Here is a 19,493-nt window from a genome sequence, read left to right on the forward strand (position 1 = left end):
TGGCTAAAGTAGATGAGCTTAAATTTAGGTATAGGAAATTCAGGATTAACAGCAGCATGATTTATCTGATTTCAGCCTTCTTCAGTTAGAATTACAAGAACCAGCTTGGTTTTTTTACATGGAAGCCTTAGGTGACTGTAGGGTAGTTTGAAATTTAAAACTTAAGATTTTTTACTTAACCAATTTGTCTCAAAGTCTCAGATTTTTAGATGTAGAAAAAACTTTAAGGATTATCTGTACAAACCTACTCTACTAAGTAAGGAAATCAAGACCCAGTTAAATGCATTTGGAATCAGATTACCACACAAAAATCTATTGGTATAATCATTGGGATTTCCTTGAGGCTGTACTTCAATTTGGAGAATTGGTATCTTAACAATATGGAGTCTTTTTTTTTTTTTTTTTTTTAAAGATGTTTATTTGTCAGAAGAGAGAGTGAGGGTGAGAACAAGCAGGGGCAGCGGCAGGCAAGGAGGGAGGCAGGCTCCCCCCCCGAGCAAGAGGCCTCATGTGATACTCCATTCCGGGACCCTGGGATCATGACCTGAGCTGAAAGGAGATGCTTACCCTACTAAGCCATCTAGGCATCCCAATATAGAATCTTCCATTCTGTTAACATGTATATCTATCCATTTACTTGCACCCCATCTTTGTTGTTCTTTGTGACAGTGACCAAGACTTCTAGAACAGTGTTAGTGGAAAGAGTGGTAGTCTTTTTTTTTTTTTTTTTAAAGATTTTATTTATTTATTTGAGAGAAAGAGAGGGATCACAAGTAGGCAGAAAGGTAGGCAGAGAGGGGGGGAAGCAGGCTCCCTGCTGAGCGGAGAGCCTGATGGGGGGCTTAATCCCAGGACCCTGAGACCATGACTTAAGCCGAAGGTAGAGGCTTAACCCACTGAGTCACCCAGGTGCCCCAAGAGTAGTCTTATCCTTAACTTAGGGAAGAAAATATTCAGTATTTCACCATCAATTATTATGTGAGTTATAGGTTTTTGTAGCTACCTTTATCAGATTAAGGAAGTTCCCATCTATTTCTAGTTTTCTAAGTCATTAATGGCTATTAAATATTATCAAATGATAGTTTGATAATATTTAATATTATCAAATATTTATTAAGATAATCTGGTTTGTGTTTTTAATTATGTTATATAATGTATTCCACTGATTGATTTCACTGTTAAATTATCCTTTCATTCCTAGATAAAACCAACTTTGTCATGATATATTATACCATTGGATTTAATTTGTTAATATTTTGTTTAGGATTTTTACATCTACTGATGAGAAATATGAACTTATAATTTTCCTTTCTTGTAAAATTTTTGTTAGGTTTTGGTATCAAGGTTTACTGGCCTCATAAAAACTTTTGCGAAGTGTTCTTTGTCTCTCTTTTTAATTCGCTGAAGGAGTTTGTGTTAGATTGGTGTATTTCATGTGTACTAGAAAAGAATTTTTATTGTAAAGTTTGTTGGTACTAGTGTTGTATGTTAATTGTGTTCAAATATTTTAATGACCCCCCCCTGGTTTTATCCTTTATGACAAAAGAGAATCTTAAAATCACCACCAACAACTGTAGATTTGTGGCTTTTTTCTTTTTAGTTCTTTCAACTTTTTCTTTATGTATTCTGGAGCTCCTTTAGTTACATAAAACTTTAGGGTTATTATAATTTATGATTAAACCATTATGTCATTTTGAAATGTCTTCTTTATTTCTAGTATTTCTTGTCTTGAGGTCTACTTTGAACTTCTATTAATATAATCACTCAACCTTCCTTTCCATCAGTATTTCTGTGGTTTATTTTTTTCCTTTTATCTCAACCTATCTGTATTCTTACATTTGAGATATGTCTTTTGAAAATAGCATATTATTGGGTCCTGTTTGATCCAGTTGGACAATCTTTGTGTTTCTGGAATGTTTATTCTGTTTACACTTAATGTAATTACTAATATGTTTGGGTAGAAATCTGTCATTTCTCCATTTATTTTCTTTCTGTCCCATATAGTCCTCATTTTTAAAAAATTTTTCCTTTCCTAATTTGACTTGTCAATTTTCTAAATTTAATTTTTACTAATTAGCTTTTTGTTTAGACTTTCTATAATTATAATTTTTTAGTTATTATAGAGATTTTAATAAATACCTTTATTAGTATCTTAATATTTTTACTGCTTATCAAACAATGGAAAACCTAACATAGTTTAACTTCATTTACTCCCACTAAGTGCTGTTTTTTCATATATATTATTTGAACATTTGTTTTAAACTGTTTTGTTTTAAAACGTTTGTTTTAAACTGCATGGACATTTTTTTTTTAAAGATTTTATTTATTCATTTGACAGAGAGAGATCACAGTTAGGCAGAGAGGCAGGTAGAGAGAGAGAGAGAGAGGGAAGCGGGCTCCCCACTGAGCAGAGAGCCCGATGTGGGACTCGATCCCAGGACCCTGAGATCATGACCTGAGCCAAAGGTAGCAGCTTAACCCACTGAACCACCCAGGCACCCCTGCATTGACATTTTTTAAGCAATCAATATTCTTGTGTGTGTGTGTGTGTGTATATATATATATATATATATATATATATATATATATATATATAGTAAACTAGTAACCGAAATCCAACCAAAATCTAAATATATAGTTGGATTTTGGTTGGATGAATGAAGGACACTAGAAAGAGTGTATATATATATATATATATATATATATATATATATATATATTTATCCCCCTCCTCCCAGTGCCCTTCATTCATTTTTACAGTTCTTTGCTACCATCTGGAATAATTTTTCTTTTGCTTGAGGAAATTCTGTTAATATTTCATGTAGTGCTGATCTGCTAAAGGCACATTTTCTTAGCTTTTGTCTGTGAATGTCTCTCTTTTGACTTCTGTTTGAAGAAAAAATTTCCTCATACAGAATTCTAGGTTGGCACCTTTATTCTTTCAACACTACAAATATTCCCTTTCTGGCTACCGTAATTTCTGTTGAAAAGTCAGCCATCAGTCTTACTGTTGCTTCTTTAAAGGTCGTATGTATTTCTTGACTGGTTTTAAGATTTCTTTTTTCTAGCTTATAATAGATTGTGTGGTGTCTAAGCATGATTTTGTTTGACTTTATCTCATTTTGGGTTTACTAGTGGGTGATTTTCACCAGTTCAGGAAAAATTTTAAATATTTAAAGTATTGTTTCCACCTTAATCTCTCTCCTCTCTCATCAACCTTGTTTTGTCATCATTAGATGCCATATGTCTCTTGTGCTCATTCTCTCTACTCTTTTCTTTCTGTAGTTGGGTGTTTCTATTGACTTTTTTGTTTGTTTAAGATTTTATTTATTTATTTGAAAGAGAGAGAGCACAGGCTGGGGAAGGGCAGAGGGGGAGGAAGAGGGACAAGCAGACTCCATGCTGAGTGTGGAGCCTGAAGCCAGGCATGATCTCAGGATCCTGAGATCATGGTTTGAGCTGAAGTCAGACGCTTAACTGACTCAGCCACCCCCCTCTACTGACTTGTTTTTTAAGCTTACTAGTTCTTTCATTTGCTGTGTCCAGATAAATCCATCTAGTGAATATAATTTTAGTTGTCTCATTTTTTCAGTTCTAGGGAGTTTATGTATTTCTTTCCTTTTTTTTTTTTTTTTTTTTAAGATTTATTTATTTGAGATAGAGAGAAAGTGCCTGCAGGAGTGGAGGGAAGGGCTGAGAGAGAGCATCAGACTCCATCAGAATGGAGGACTGATCTTAGGACCCCAAGATCATGACCTAAGCCAAAATCAAGAGTTGGAGGCTTAACAGAATGAGCCACCCAAATGCCCCCCTCCTTCAAAGTAGAGTCCATGCCCAGTGTGGAGCCCAGTGTGCAGCTTGAATTCATGACCCTGAGATCAAGACCTGAAGTGAGATCAAGAGTTGGATGCTTAATGGACTGAGCCACCCAGGAGCCCTTGTGTGATTCTTTTCTTTTTCTCTCTTTTTGTGTGTTTGTTTCTTCCTTTCTTTTAGATTTTATTTATTTATTTGAGAGAGACAGAGCAAGCGCATGTGGGGACCAAGGGAGAAGAGGCAGACTCCCTGGATCATGACCTGAGCCAAGGGAGATGCTTAACCAACTGAGCTACCCAGGCAGCCTTGTGTGATTTTTTTTTTTAAATAGATTTCCATTTTTGTTGACTATGTCCATACCTTCATATATTTTGTCTGCTTTTTTCTTTGTTTTCATGAACTGCTTTTTTAAAAAGCTTACTCCACTATCCGCATTATCTCTGACTGCCTTTATTTTCTGCTTTATGTCTTGATTTTAGGTCATATTTTCTTGTCTCTCCACATATGTTGTTAAGGAAAAAATATACCATGAATTGATGAAAAGTGATGAAGAGTGATTATATTAATAAACAATCATTTTAAAAAATTATATATTAAACATTGTCTAACTTGACTATGTGGAGGCTAAAAAGGGTATCTTCCTCCAGAGATGGTTTTCCTTTTCAACTGTTAGGCCAATTGTGTTGAGGTGCTGACACCACAATTTAATGAAGAATTGAACTGAATTTAATTAGGGTCAGTCTGGATTGCAGTTTTAGTAAGATTTAGTCATCTCTCATTTGTCAATCTTTAGCTACTCTTTTTTTGACTGAGAGACTCTCAGTTGTTTCACAGTCCTGGAAGTCTACAGGAGATTCAGTTCTGTTCTTTGGAGGTTTTGAAGTTGGTTCTTTGATGTCTTACTCCACAATACTTCAGATTCAGGCAAATGTTGGAAACCTGTCATGCATTGCTTGTGGTTATTTCCCCCTTTTTAGCAAGTTTTCTGCTATGTATCATGAGACTGAGGGAGATTTCACTCTGCCATTCTAGCTCATTCTCCCAGCTTCCTGCATCATCATAGAATTCAGCAAATGTCTCTTTCAGCCTTGAATTTGGTACTTTCTTTTAGTTAACCACACTTAAAAGCTCTGTTGCTTTCAGTTTTTACCAGTTCTTCTGCCGAGGCTGCTCTCGATCCTCAATGTATGCCCAGGATGTTTAAATACTCCTGGGAAAGAAGGAGTGAGTGGTTGTCAACTCACCTACGAAGGGCTCTTCTCTTTTTGGAATTTTAGTTTATCTACTTCTTACTTTATAAGCTCTCTGATGTCTTAAAATATGGTCGCAGTTCATTCTTTTTGTTATTGTTGTTGTTATTGGCCTATCAAAACTGATGTCTTAAAGATTGAAGCAGTGAAGTCTGTTTTTTTCTGATTATAAAAGTAATACAGGCTGTATTAACTTTTGCTGAGTTATGCTCTGTAACAGATTACTTCAGTATTTCATTGACTAACAACAGCAAAGGTTTCTTTTTTGCCCTTGGTTCATGTTAGCTGAAGGCTGGCAGTGGCTTTTCTCTTGCTCCATGTATCTTCTAATCTGAGATCCAGGCTGGTGAACAACTTCTATTTGGGACATGCTGTCCTTATAACAGGGGAGAAAGAAAGAGATTTGGCAGAAATACACAGTGGCTCTTAAAACTTCTGCTTGGATGTTTGTTTATATGTCATTGGCCAAAGCAAATCTATGACCAAAGCCAAAGTCAGTGGGAAGAGATGTTTACCCCTACAAGAGTACTGTAGTTTACTAGGAACAGGTGGAGATGATTATCTTTTTGAAGGAAGGTGGAATGAATAGTTACAAATTGTAATAAAATTTACCACACATGTGAACTGAAAATAAATACAGAGTTGTATTTATAGTGGAATCCTACCTTCTACCTTCTAAAGTCCTTTTTGATGATCCTTTGGTGTATATTCAGGATTGAAACATTTTTATTATGCTAACTCAATGGTTCTTTGAAAAGAATAGACTTGACATAAATTATAAATAAGATTTTGTCTTTTTAACCATTTGTTCATAATAACAGAGGAGTCCTCAAACTGGTTACATTTAGTTCTTCCTTTGCTAGGTAGTCCCAGACTTATTATAATTTATTTTCAATTTACTCTCCTTATTACTTTCAATTTACTTCAGTTTACATTATTTCAATTTCTAAATGTAAAACGTGTTTAACAAAAGTTTGAGTCTGATTCATGCATGGAGTATAATCACTTTCTCATTCTCTCAGAGAAGATAAACATTAGAATTGTGGGATTTTGTAAAGGGTATATATTTTTAAGGGAAAGTGCTAGAAATAATAAAAGCCAACAAAAAGTTCTTGATCCAGCTTACCAATTTCTACATAATATATTTGATAGCGAAGTTTAAAGTGTGGGTTAAGCAGACATCTTGTTAGAATACCCATGAAGAAGGTTAAGTTTATTTAGTCATTTAAAGATATTTTTATATTGAGAGCAATTCTTAGTGCTTCAGATTTTCATGAAGGGGGTCTGTAGGTAGGGAAAATTGAAAGTAACTTTTTATGACTTGGGGAGGGATAGACTCATTTGTAAGCTTGGACACTGCAAGACTCTTAGCATTTGGGCCATGGAACAGGAGGTGAAAGAGGTCTGGGAAAAATGGTCCAATTTTGGGTAAGGTCCAACTTAGTGGAGTTTGGCATGCCAATGAAAATTAAATTTACAAGACAGGTTGGTGTTCTTGGTACCATGGAAAGAGTGACTTGAATGAAGCACATCTGCGTTCAGATTCTGTTCTAGGTGTGTGACTAAAATGCTGTGTGATTTGGACAACTTAAGTTCTTTTTATAAAAACAGAAATAATAATTGATTTATTGATCTTACCTTTTAATTTTCCCTCTGTTCCTACGGTCATCAATTACCTTTATCCAACTTAAATTTAATCATCATTCATTATCTGTAGCATGCATCCTCATCTCCCTGGCATATACCTTTAACTTTGTTGTCTCGCTCTAACTTGGTCATTCTTGGAAGAAGTGCAACTCAGGTTATATCTAGTCTTCTTTTAAATCCAATCTGTATGTGTGGACCTGTATGTCTAGAGGAAAATGCAAAATCATGCTGACTAGTTTTACTTTAAATTCATGGTCACAAACATCAAGTGAGTCCTTCATATTATCTGGCACTCATACTCTATTTTCCTAGGTCATTTTTTTTTTTTTTTTAATGCTCTTAGAGGGCTTATTTCATGTTTTCTGTCATCAGACCTACCAATAGTATCTTATCCCCAATCTTGTCCTCAGCTGATGATTTTGCTTATTTTGTCACTGAAAAAAATTGAAGCAATCAGAAGAGAGCTTGCATAGACTCCTTTTATCACATCTACCCACCTACCAACATCTCCATTTCCTATACTCTGTGTTCTCACCTAATACTTTTTCCAAAACTAGTTCATTATTGTGCATTATTTCTTTATGCATTCTTAAAAATGCTACTTCATCAATTCTACACTCTCAGTATGTCATAAAGTTTTCTCTGTACTGCATCACTGCTGTAAGAAGACAAAACTTACTGCTTTTTCTATCTTTACAGCATCTTTTACTTGGCTCTACTTCCCTTACCAGGTGACACGTATTTATTCCCCATTTACAATAGATTATTTGAAGGAGTTTTCTATGCTCACTGTATCCATTTCCAGTTTTTCTATTTCCTTTTAAATCCAGTACAGTTACACTTTTTTTTTTTTAAAGACTTTATTTATTTATTTGACAGAGAGAGATTTTACAAGTAGGCGGAGAGGCAGGCAGAGAGAGAGAGGAGGAAGCAGGCTCCCTGCTGAGCAGAGAGCCCGATGCGGGGCTCAATTCCAGGACCCTGAGATCATGACCTGAGCCGAAGGCAGAGCCTTTAACCCACTGAGCCACCCAGGCACCCCTATCATTGGATTGAAACTACTCTCAATAAGGTTACCAATGATTTTCATATTGTTAAAATTTCAGGTTCTCAATACTCATCTCCCTTGACTTAGTAGCAACATTTGGTAAAAGTTAATTATTCTCTCTTACATATCTCTTCTTCACTTTGCTTCTAGGAAATTATACTTTAAAAGGTCTTTTTTCCTGTATCACTGTCCTTCTTCTCTTTTCATTCTCTTAAGTTGGGTATCTGTCTTTGGTTCTCTTCTCTATCAACACTCACTCCGTTTTGACCATAGTTCTAAATACCAACTATATCTGGACAGTTCCACATTTATATTTATATCTCCACTTAAGACCCTTCTCTTGAATATCACACCCATATGCTGTATCTATCTATACCTGTCAAGTATGTATGTGTGTGTGTGTGTGTGTGTGTGTATTACCATTTGGATGTCTAATTAACGTTGTATCATTAATATGTTGCTATCCAAATTATTGATTTCTTGCTCAAAATTTGATCTTGACACAGTATTTTTCAGATCAGTAATTGTCTATTTTATTTTTCCAGGGGAACAATGCTTGATTCTCCTCTTTCTTACTCCCACAACCAGTTTATAATAAAAAACTTGTCAAGACTGACTTTTAAAATATGAAAATATATTTAAAATATATCAATTTCTTACTACTTCCATTGCTATTATCCTAGTCCAAACCACTAACATCTCTCAGTTAGATTGCTACAGTAACCTTGTAACCTTTCTTTCTTTCTTTTTTTTTTTTTTAAGATTTTTATTTATTTATTTGACAGACAGATCACAAGTAGCCAGAGAGGCAGACAGAGAGAGAGGAGGAAGTAGGCTCCCCACTGAGCAGAGAGCCTGATGCGGGGCTCAGTCCCAGGACCCTGGGATCATGACCTGAGCTGAAGGCAGAGGCTTTAACCCACTAAACCACCCAGGCGCCCTGTAACCTGTCTTTCAATTGCCCTCTTACACTCTCTCTTAGTCTTTTCTCAACATAGTAGCCAAGTGATCCCTTCAAAAGAAGGAAGTAAAATATTTCACTTTCCTGCTCAGAATTCTGTATTTGTTCCCAGGAACCTCACAACCCTTCCTTAAATGTCACCTTCTTAACCTCCTCTCCTTTTCACATACCCCTCCCTTATATACTCCTAATTCCCCTTACCTGCTCTATTTTTTTCTTATCTACTCTATTTTTTCCATTTTTACCATTTAACATATCTTAAAATTCACATATTGAGTTAATTGCTTATTAGCTTTACCCTTTGTTAGAATAAACTTCACCATGGCAGGGATCTTAATCTGTTTGTTCTGTTTACTGATATATTCCTAGTAACCAAAACAGTGCCCAACACATAATAGGTACCCAGTAAATATTTACTGAGTGAAATAAGAATGTATACCCCTCAAGATTGTGTAGATATTAAATGTGACAGTGTACTTGAACCTCTAATAATAATGGGCAAGTTGTACATGCTTAGTAATTTTATTGTTTTTCTTCTCCTCTTTCTTTAGCATAAGCTAAAATGCTCTATGTAGGACTTGTAGAACTGTTAGGAGATCTGTGTTTATTTCATTTTCCCTGGTGTGCCTTCGTAACTGAGCCCAGCCTTTCCTCATTCTTCTTTACGTTCTCTCCCCCTATCTGACCGAGGAGGGAGAAGGAGTTAGAATTAAAAGAACAAAAAGAAAGGAGGAAAAAGATCACTCAGCTTGTTGTAGGTGGGTGAAAAGTTTATCAGACTGCTACTTTTAATGATTTTAGGAAGTCTCTTCTTTTCCTTTTCTCCATATATTATTTTCTGGTTCACAGTTCCTGGCTTGTAGTTGATGCTCAACAAATTTTGGGGTGACCATATTAGCTTTCTTCAGTGGAATTTATTTTTCCAGATAGAAGTTCTCTTCTGTGGATCAGAAGAAGCAAAACAGTCTAGAACTAGGGGGTTAATTTAGAACAGTGAAGAAAAATGGATATAGTGTCATGCTGCATTGGCCAAGAGTAGAAAATATACTTTATACAATGAATCAGATATAGACAGGTTTTGGCAACAAGCATAGCCCCTTATTTTATAAAGCATATTTTTTTGTTGTTTTATTCTTACAAAAACTTTTGTTATCCCAGGATTTTAAATGTGGAAACTGAGGTTCAGAGTGGTAGTATATCCTGTACAGGTCAAACAGTAAGTATCAGAGTTAGTGCTCAAAATTAGGTCTTCTTAATAACTAACTTCATTCTAGTAAGACAAGGAAACTGTGAGGCATAACATAAAAACAATAGTCCGGGGTATTTATCCTAGGGTTTTGTCCTGGCCTTGCGAAATTACATTCTTGTCTGGGCATATGCTTATGAAACTTAAATAGAAGAATGAATGTAGAAATGCTATAAAAATGTTGTGCTGTTCATGTTCTTATTCCATCAGTGTGACAGACCTTGACTAGAGTGGAATTATAGGAAATTGTCTGAGTAGAGACAAGTAAGAATACAATTCTATCAATCCCCTAGGAAAATAATCAGCAGATGTAAATAAGAAAGTGGAACTGGTGAATCTGAAGAAAATTAATTAAATATTAAAATGAATAAAAAAAATGAAAAGTTAAGTAAGGGTGAAAGAAATAATTTCAGAATGAGCAGAGGAAAGAGATGATATGAGCACCTAATTTAATGAGAAGAGAGAAGTGACTGAAGTAGCTGTGAATTTTCTCCTTAATGTTACAACATGATCAGAGATTTTCAGACTGAAAGAGACCACCTTAGGTCCACCATTTTATAGATAAGGGAGTGGAGGTGGCTCAGAGAAGTCAAGTAAATTGTTCAGAGATGTAATAAGTGAAAGAACTAGATTTTAAGCCATCATCCAGGACTTTTCTATAGAACATGAGAAAGCTTCTAATAATCATCGTTAACACCTATCATGCTCATTATATGTCAGGCTCTGTACTGAGCACTTTACATATATATTAGCTCAGTTGAAGTTAATAACCTGATGAGATAGTATGGCCTATTATCCCAGTGTTACATGTGAATTCACTAACACAGAGAGAATTAGAGTGATAGGTCTAAATCACATAGCTTACTGGTAGAGCTAGAATTTTGACCTGAATAGTCTGTTTTATCCAGTTGTATTATCCTACAACTTTATTTCAATGAGATAAATTACTTAAAGTTAACCTAATTAGCTATTTGAATGAAAGTAGTGTTTTTGAGTAAGGGAATTTAAAAAAGATTTCACATTCAGTGATAATCTACTTAATAGAATTAGTAAAGTGAGCCCTTGTTTGCACTTTTCAAAAGAATGCTGAATTATTCAGGTATCTAGTTTGTAAATTACTGCATTTACCTAATATAAAGCTGTGACTGATTTTTGGCTTATTTATGATCAAGTGATATCAATTTTAAATGCTTTGGTGTAATTGAAAGATGACATTGAAGTGTCTTCTTTTCTGGTGAACCTGTTGAAGTTATTCACCTTTCTAAAACAGTTATTATTGATGTTGATAGAAGAATTATCTACAGTAACCAAATTATGACAAAAGCCCAAATGTCCATTGACTGATGAATTGGTAAAGATACAGTGTGTATATACAATGGACTACTACTCAGCCATAAAAAAGAATGAAATCTTGCCATTTGCAACCATGTGGATGGAACCAGAGGGTATTATGCTAAGTGACATAAGTCAGTCAGAGGAAGACAAATACCTATGATTTCCCTCATATGTGGAATTTAAGAAACAAAACAGATGAACATAAGAGAAGGAAAAAAAAAGAAGAAAGCAAACATGAGACTGTTAATTATAGAGAACAAACTGGGGTTGTTGGAGGGAAAGTGGGCAGAGGAGGGGCTAAATGACTGATGGGTATTGAGGAGGGCACTTGCGTTGAGCACTGGTGTTATATGTAAGTGATAAATCACTAAGTTCTGCTTTGGAAACCAATATTACACTATATGTTAACTAACTAGAATTTAAATAAAATTTGGGAAAAATGTTTTTAAAACAAGTGTTATCAATTTGAATCAGGGGGCAAGAAACATTTAAAAATTTATCATGTAAAATAATGCTAAGATAAGATATTTCTAAGCATGCTAATATTAATAAGTCATCCTGTCAACTTTGGTAGCATTTTGTGAAAACCTTGAATTATATTAACTTAGGTTTTAAAAAAAGCCAGGTTTTTTTTTGTTTTTGTTTTATTATTTTTTTTCTTAAGATTTTATTTGTTTGACAGAGAGTGAGAGAGGGCACAAGTACAGAGAGTGGAGAAGGAGAAGGCGCAGGAGCAGCAGCAGAAGAAGGAGCAGGCTCCCCAATAAGCAGGGAACCTGATAAGGGATTCAGTCCCAGGACTCTGAGATCATGACTGAGCCAAGGGCAGCCGCTTAACCAACTGAGACAAACAGCACCCCCCCCCCCCCTTTTTTCCCAGTGACATTTTAGGCAACTCCATTTAGGCTTTTTCATGGTGATTGTAGTAAGGATATATAATATGCCATTTCCAGACCCTTATTTTCTTTTAAAGAAATTCTGATCACGTCTCAGATTCTAAGGTTCTGTGGTGGTTATTTGGTATTTATTTTATAGTTCTCTGCATCCTGTCAGCTTCACATGTTCCAAGGGCCATCAACTCTTTGGTTTCATTGTTAGTAAGCTGTCACTTTTCTTTGTTAAACATATTGTGGTACATTGCAAACATGGGCACAATTTTTTGATTTTCCTCCCATTGTGAGGTAGGGCTGTTCGTCTCACCCCTTGAATTGGGGCTAGCCTTGTTATTTGCTTTGACTGGTTGAATTGGCTAGGGGCTATTTTACAAAGCCTGAACTAGATCTGAAGAAGTCTTGTAGCTTCCTCTTGTTTTTTGGAGCTTTCTCACTCCTGCTCTATAGAAGCCTGAATTAGTTTCCAGCATGTTTAGATACATACATGGTGTAGTCAGTACCCTGTTGCACCAAGTGGACAGTGTATCCACTGAGATATGTCAGTGAGGCCATCTTCTAGGTGCCACCTGACATACTAATTAATGTGTAAGCAAGCCCCGCAGAAATTAACTGAGCTAGGTCACTTATCTTGTAAGTTTTACGGTAACTTTCTGGTTGATCCACAAAATTATAAATTAAATAGTTATTTTTTAAGCCACCAAGTTTGAGTATTTTGTTATACAGCAAAAAATAACAGATCTACTTACTCAAGTTTTTATTGTCTTGTCAGAATTGTCCCTGATTCCATATTCCATCTCTAATTTTAAGTTTGTCTTTCTTCTAACCACAGGTGAGCCACCAGCTTCCATGTCCTGTCTGAGGGCCAATAAGCAATGTTTTTCTGGTTCCTTGTGAGAGGAATAGTTTTATGAAATTTGGCTTTGTGCAGGAAGGCTAATGCCAAAAATGCTCCAACTGCCCATCCTTTGGGAGTAGGCATTAAAACTGTAGTTCTTAGGATGTATATATGGGATTTATACCTACAGGGACTACTGACTGTGAGTCCTGCTTATTACTACAATGGATTTGAGTTTCATTTTTGCTTCTTGGACCTAGAGATTTCCTTTTTGTCCTTTCACATTCATCTACTTATCTTGATTTAAAGTTTCCACAGAGTTTGATCTGCAGATTGGCCAATTCTTCCTTAAAACTCAGTTATCCTTTCTCTCAGGGACACTACTCTTTTCTTGTTTATCACCTATCTTTATGGCTACTTCTCATTTTTAAGGTCTTTTTCTTCCTTTTTGTTAAATAATTGCATTTATTAGAGCTCTTTCCCTGGTCCCTATCCATCTTACCCTAGATATCATTTTGGGTAACTGTTTGTACACTTATCACTTTAAGTACCACTATTATGTTCTTGCTTCTTGTGTCTGAGTCTTGAGCTAGAAAGTTTGTCTCTCCAAATTCTTACGTTCTATTCCTTGTTCTCTGTTCCATTTGGTCATCCTCTAGGCACATGATTAAAACAGAACTCATGGCCTTTATCTTTGACATCGTCTTTACCTGTAGCTTCCAGTGTGGTTAGGGGGGACTGAGACCCCTATAATCCAGAAAACTTGGAAGTCATCTTAGATATCTTCCATTCATTCTTCTCAACATCTATTAACTCATTAATGCTTGACTTCCAAGTATGTCTGAAAATTCATTTACTTTCCTTATATCTTTCCATATAACTACCAACACAAGGAAGATTGGAATATTTCCATTTCCTCAGAAAGTTACCTCACATTTCACTTTTCCTGCATCTCTCTGTTGATGTCTCATTTTCCACCTGACCCACCCTGTTTCCTGATTCCAGCTTCCAGTGTGAGACCTTTTCAGCAGTGTAATTCCATTTTCTTGCCCCCCTTTTGGGTAAGTTTCATGATATATTTTACTTCTATGTATATTACAAATGTTTGTTTATTATGTCACAAAATAAAATCTCTGTAGCAGATTGTGACCATATGGTAGATTACATAGAATGGTATATTACACATATGGTATATTATATCAAATATACATATATGCACATTTTATGCACATTTATTTAAATTATTTAAGTTCTATAATATTATCAAGTAATAATTTTCATCCTCTTCCCTAAATTGCTATAATATTCATAAATGTTTATCAATAGGGGAATGAAGGGGCTATTTTACAGATGTCTATGTTGTTTATCTAGCTGTCTCCCTAGCATCTATCACAGTGTCTGGCATACTGCAGATGTTTTAATAAATATTTATTGAACAAGTAAATGAATGCATCCTATTTTTAAAAAGAATCATTCTTTTGAAAGAGTACATAGAGAGATGGATTCGATTTTTATACTTACTGTACTACCACCTACATTATCATAATAAAATTTAAGAATAAGTTCACACAAAATCATCTGAAATAGTTGTTATCCTCAAAAATAGGGTTTGTTAATTGTGATGACGTGGATGGAGCTAGAGGGTATTATGCTTAGTGAAATAAGTCAATCAGAGATAGACAACTATCATATGATCTCCCTGATATTAGGAAGGGGAAATGCAAGGTGGGGGGTTTGGGGTAGGAAAAGAATAAATGAAACAAGATGGGATCAGGAGGGAGACAAACCATAAGAGACTCTTAATCTCACAAAACAAACTGAGGGTTGCAGGGGGAGGGGAGGGAGGGGGGAGGAGAGGGTGGTGGGGTTATAGACATTGGGGAGGGTATGTGCTATGGTGAGTGCTGTGAAAGAAGTGTGAACAGGTAATTACTGAAGCATTATTTTCTGATGAGTATCTAAAATTATTATAAAATCTTTTTTTCCCACCCTCACTTTGAGTAGTTTCCATTCATTTTGGCATTTAATCACATTCTAACTTATATTGTTACTTAAATATTTCATGTATATGAATATTATTCAACTAGATTGCATGCTTGAGTATGGGGACCTACTTTTAAAGATTTTATTTATTTATTTGACAGACAGAAATCACAAGTAGGCAGAGAGGCAGGCAGAGAGAGAGGGGGAAGCAGGCTCCCCGCGGAGCAGAGAGCCTGATGTGGGGCTCGATCCCAGGACCCTGGGAATCATGACCTGAGCCGAAGGCAGAGGCTTTAATCCACTGAGCCACCCAGGCGCCCTGGGGACCTACTTTTATACAATTATTTACCATTTGGTATAATAATATTCATATATAATTGATAGTATGTATTGAATGATTTAAAAGGAGGTTGCAGAGTACATATTTTATGTTTGAGACTCTGTTGGCCTTTTCTAGACTCTAGAGTGGTTAATTACCTTTCCACCCACACATCTTTTTAAGGGATATGGCTTCTGTATTATTGGCCTCTGAAGAAGAAGTATATCCAGGCAGGTGTGCATTTTGTATCTCTTGATACTACTCTTTCCAACCATAACCATTTGGATTTAAGAGGGAGAACCTGGTTTGAGAGAACCCCAATAAATAGAGTGACTAGCAGTCTTTTTATCTTTTTGTGTATAAAAATGATTTCATCTAATCTGATTGGAATTAGGAAAATGAGTGATTTAGCAAAACAGCTGAACTAATGGGATTTCATTAGGTTGAATCTTTTACCAGCTGAATTCATAGGAAGCAGGGAGAATAGGAGCAACAGCTATATGAATATTGAAGTACTGTGAGACATAAACTGGCTTCAACTTTATTAGCTGTTTTTTTCTTTTTGAAGATTTAATTTATTCATTAGAGAGAGAGAAAGAATGAGGGCAGGAGTACACAAGCAGAGGGGGAGAGGGAGAAGCAGACTCCCCACCGAGCTGGGGGCTTAATGTGAGGTTTGATCCCAGGACCTGGAGATCATGACCTTAGCTGAAGGCAGACTCGTAACCATCTGAGCCACTCAGGTGCCCCGAATTAGCGGTTTTAAATCCATACAGTAGGAACATAAATATTTGAAGGTTCATTCCTAAGGAAACGGGGATGACATTTTGATGTCAAATACTTTTGCCTGTCTTGTAAATCATCTTTTGTGTCTTGTTGAAGGATTAGTTTTAGGCTTTGTAGAGTTTGATTTCATTTTTATACTTACTGAATGCTGGGGCCTACAGTCCTAAACTCAGGCCATTCTTAAGTCTCAGGTTAAAGGCCGGGGTATTTTATCAAGGTCCTTTTAAATGGACAGGCTTTAAGTGACAATCTTCTCAGGTATGAGGCTACTGAAATCTCAGCTCAGATCTTTAGCTTCCCAGCCGCAGTTTTCTTCTGGCATTCTTAGAGTTTTGCCTTGTTTAAGTGCTGTTTAGGAGAAGTCAGCAACTTGAGGGAATATCTTTGCAGGTTTTGGGGCTCCTTCTCTGTGATTCCTTTAAAGCCTTAGTCCCAGTAATAGTTTGACAGTAGTTTTACCCCCCTGCCCCTCGCAGCTTTCTTTCCAGAGGTTAGAGTTGTGGCAGTGCACTAATGGTATAAGGTGTTAATTCAAGCAGTAAGTCTAGAGCTAGTGAACCTTAGTTGCTATTACCCTATAGGAACTAATATTCTGCTGCTGGTTTTTCTGTACAAAGGAATTCAATATGTTTGTAGCTTTAGCTTTGCTTATCACTTTACATTTTTATCTCTGGACTACAGGATAAGAGTGTGGAGAATAAATATATATAAATATTTGAAGACTATTTAAGTAATTATTAAAAATATTTATGTAGATATGTATTTAATTTAATCCTTAATTTTTTTGTTTTTTTAAATTTTAATTCCAGTGTACTTAATATACAGTGTTTTATTACTTTCACATGTACAATATATTGATTCAACAATTCCATATATTCCATGCTCATCAGGATAACTATGTTTAATCCCCTTTACCTATTTCCCCTTCATCCATTCCCCACCCCCCATCACCTTTTTTCGGTGCAGCTTTGTGAATTTTAACACATGTCACCGTGACCATAGTAAGAAAACAGTCCCATCAAACCAAAACCACTTAAATGCTATTTCATTTTAGTCATACCCTCTGGCACCTCTATTCTGTTCTTTGTCATTGTAGTTTTATCTTTTCAAGAATGTCATAGCAGTGGAATCATACATTATTTAGCCTTTTGTGAGAACAGTTTCTCTTATTCTGCATGTTTTTGAGATTCATCCAAGTTGTTGCATGTATCAATAGTTCATTCCTTTTTATGAGAACAAACAAATGTATCCCAGTTTGTTCATCCATTCATCAGTTGAAGGACATTTGGGTATTGTGGGTTTTTTTTTTTTTTTTCTTTTTTCTTTTTGAGTTTTTGAACAGAGCTGCTATGAACATCCATACATAGATTTTTGAGTGAACATGTGTTTTTTTTTTCTAGGGTAAATACCTAGGAGTGGGACTGCTGGGTACTATGGTAAATTTATGTTTAACTTTTTTTTTTTTTTTAAGATTTTATTTATTTGTCAGAGAGAGAGAGGGAGTGAGAGCGAGCACAGGCAGACAGAATGGCAGGCAGAGACAGAGGGAGAAGCAGGCTCCCTGCCGAGCAAGGAGCCCGATGTGGGACTCGAACCCAGGATGCTGGGATCATGACCTGAGCCGAAGGCAGCTGCTTAATCAACTGAGCCACCCAGGCATCCCAATTCATGTTTAACATTAAGAAACTGCCAAACTTTTTTCCTGAGTGGTGGTGCCATTTTGCATCCCCCAGTAATGTATAAGAATTCTAATTGCTCTTCATCCTCATTAGCCCTTGTTATTGTTAATATTTTTATTATAGTCATTCTCATAAGTGTTTACTGATATCTATTGTGATTTGCATTTCTCTGTTGGCTAATGGTGTTAAACATATTTGTATGTGCTTATTTGCCATCCATATATTCTGTTTGGTGAATTGCCTGTTCAAGTCTTTTGCCCATTTTTAAATTGAGTGGTTGTATATATATTCTTTTTTAAAGGCCAGCTAAATCCACCCCCATCCCTGCTACCCCTCCAGGGTTCCAGCAATTTTCTTCTTTTCTCCTTTCTTATTACCATGTGTTTGAAGTTGTGATGGGGTGAGTCTAAATATAATAAACTCACAATGCCATCTTGATAGGAAGTTCAGAGCAGAATATTTTTTGAAGTCAGAATTTTTTATGTGTAGGGTTGCAAAAAAACAATGGAAATGGAAGGACATAATTATAAATATCTAAATAATCCCACTAGATATTCCTTCTTAAATATGTATTCTGATCTAGAAAATGAAATGAAACTAGTTTATCTTCACATCAGCTGATTTTGAGAGATTAGTTTAAGCCTAACTTTTTGCTCTGAATTATAAATTCCTTCATTTAAAAATTACTTTTAAAAGTCTGTTTTAAATATTGAACATTGAATGTTGAATTCATTGAAGATTAAAAAAAATTTTTTTTTTATTTATTTGAGAGAGAGTGAGCACAAGCAGCCGTCAAGGGAGTGGAAGAAGCAGGCTCTCCGCTGAGTAGGGAGCCTGATAAGGGCTTGATCCCAGGACCCTGAGATCATGACTTGAACCAAAGGGGGATGCCTAATTGACTGAACCACCCAGGTGCCCCTGAATTCATTGAAGATTTACAGACATATGTTTTATTTCATTTACAGACATATTTATTTATTTCATTTATTTAATTTACAGACATATGTTTTATTTCATTGCCTTTTTAAATTGATGTTCTTTCATGGCAATTATAATAGCATCTTTGGGTGTAGTATATACAAAGACTTCTACTTCAGCATTTGTTACATGTTATAATTAAAAAAACAAATTGATAATGTTTAATGAGCACTAAGATATTAAAATGTTTTCCCAAGCTTTGTCAAGAATATAATGATAAAATGATGGCTTAATACAAAGTAACTTATAATTACCACTTTAAAATAAAAGGCAAGTCAACACTAGCTTAAGTGAACAATGACTTAGATGTTTGGAACTTATAAATAGAATAGCTGCTTATATAAATTATAACTTTAGAAAATTGTCTTCAGTTGTATTGGCAGAATTATGAGAATTTCTAAGGGAATTATTCTAGGGGAAAGAAGATAATTTTTTTAATGTTAAATCACAAGGTAGAACATACTACAGTGCTTGAAGGTAGTATATATTTTGTTCTCAGAATTTCCATATTTTCTCATGAATAAGACCAAAGTACTAAATTACAAGAAAGGTAGTTGAGCAACTAGCAAATACCTATTATTATCAATAATAGCCAAACTATGGAGACAGTCCAAATGTCCATCAACTGATGAGTGAATAAAGAAGATGTGGAATATATACACAATAGAATATTACTCAGCCATCAAAAAGAATGAAATCTTGCCATTCACAATGACA

The 19,493-nt window shown here is 35.4% G+C and overlaps 1 protein-coding gene across 14 annotated transcripts in view; it reads left to right on the top strand.

Annotated features, from left to right (window-relative positions):
• Positions 1-19,493, top strand: part of GPHN (gephyrin) — a 641,151-nt gene that overhangs the window by 19,327 nt on the left and 602,331 nt on the right. The window lies entirely within an intron of this gene.

The sequence above is a fragment of the Mustela lutreola genome, chromosome 7 (genome assembly GCF_030435805.1).
Source record: "Mustela lutreola isolate mMusLut2 chromosome 7, mMusLut2.pri, whole genome shotgun sequence".
Classification (NCBI taxonomy): domain Eukaryota; kingdom Metazoa; phylum Chordata; class Mammalia; order Carnivora; family Mustelidae; genus Mustela; species Mustela lutreola.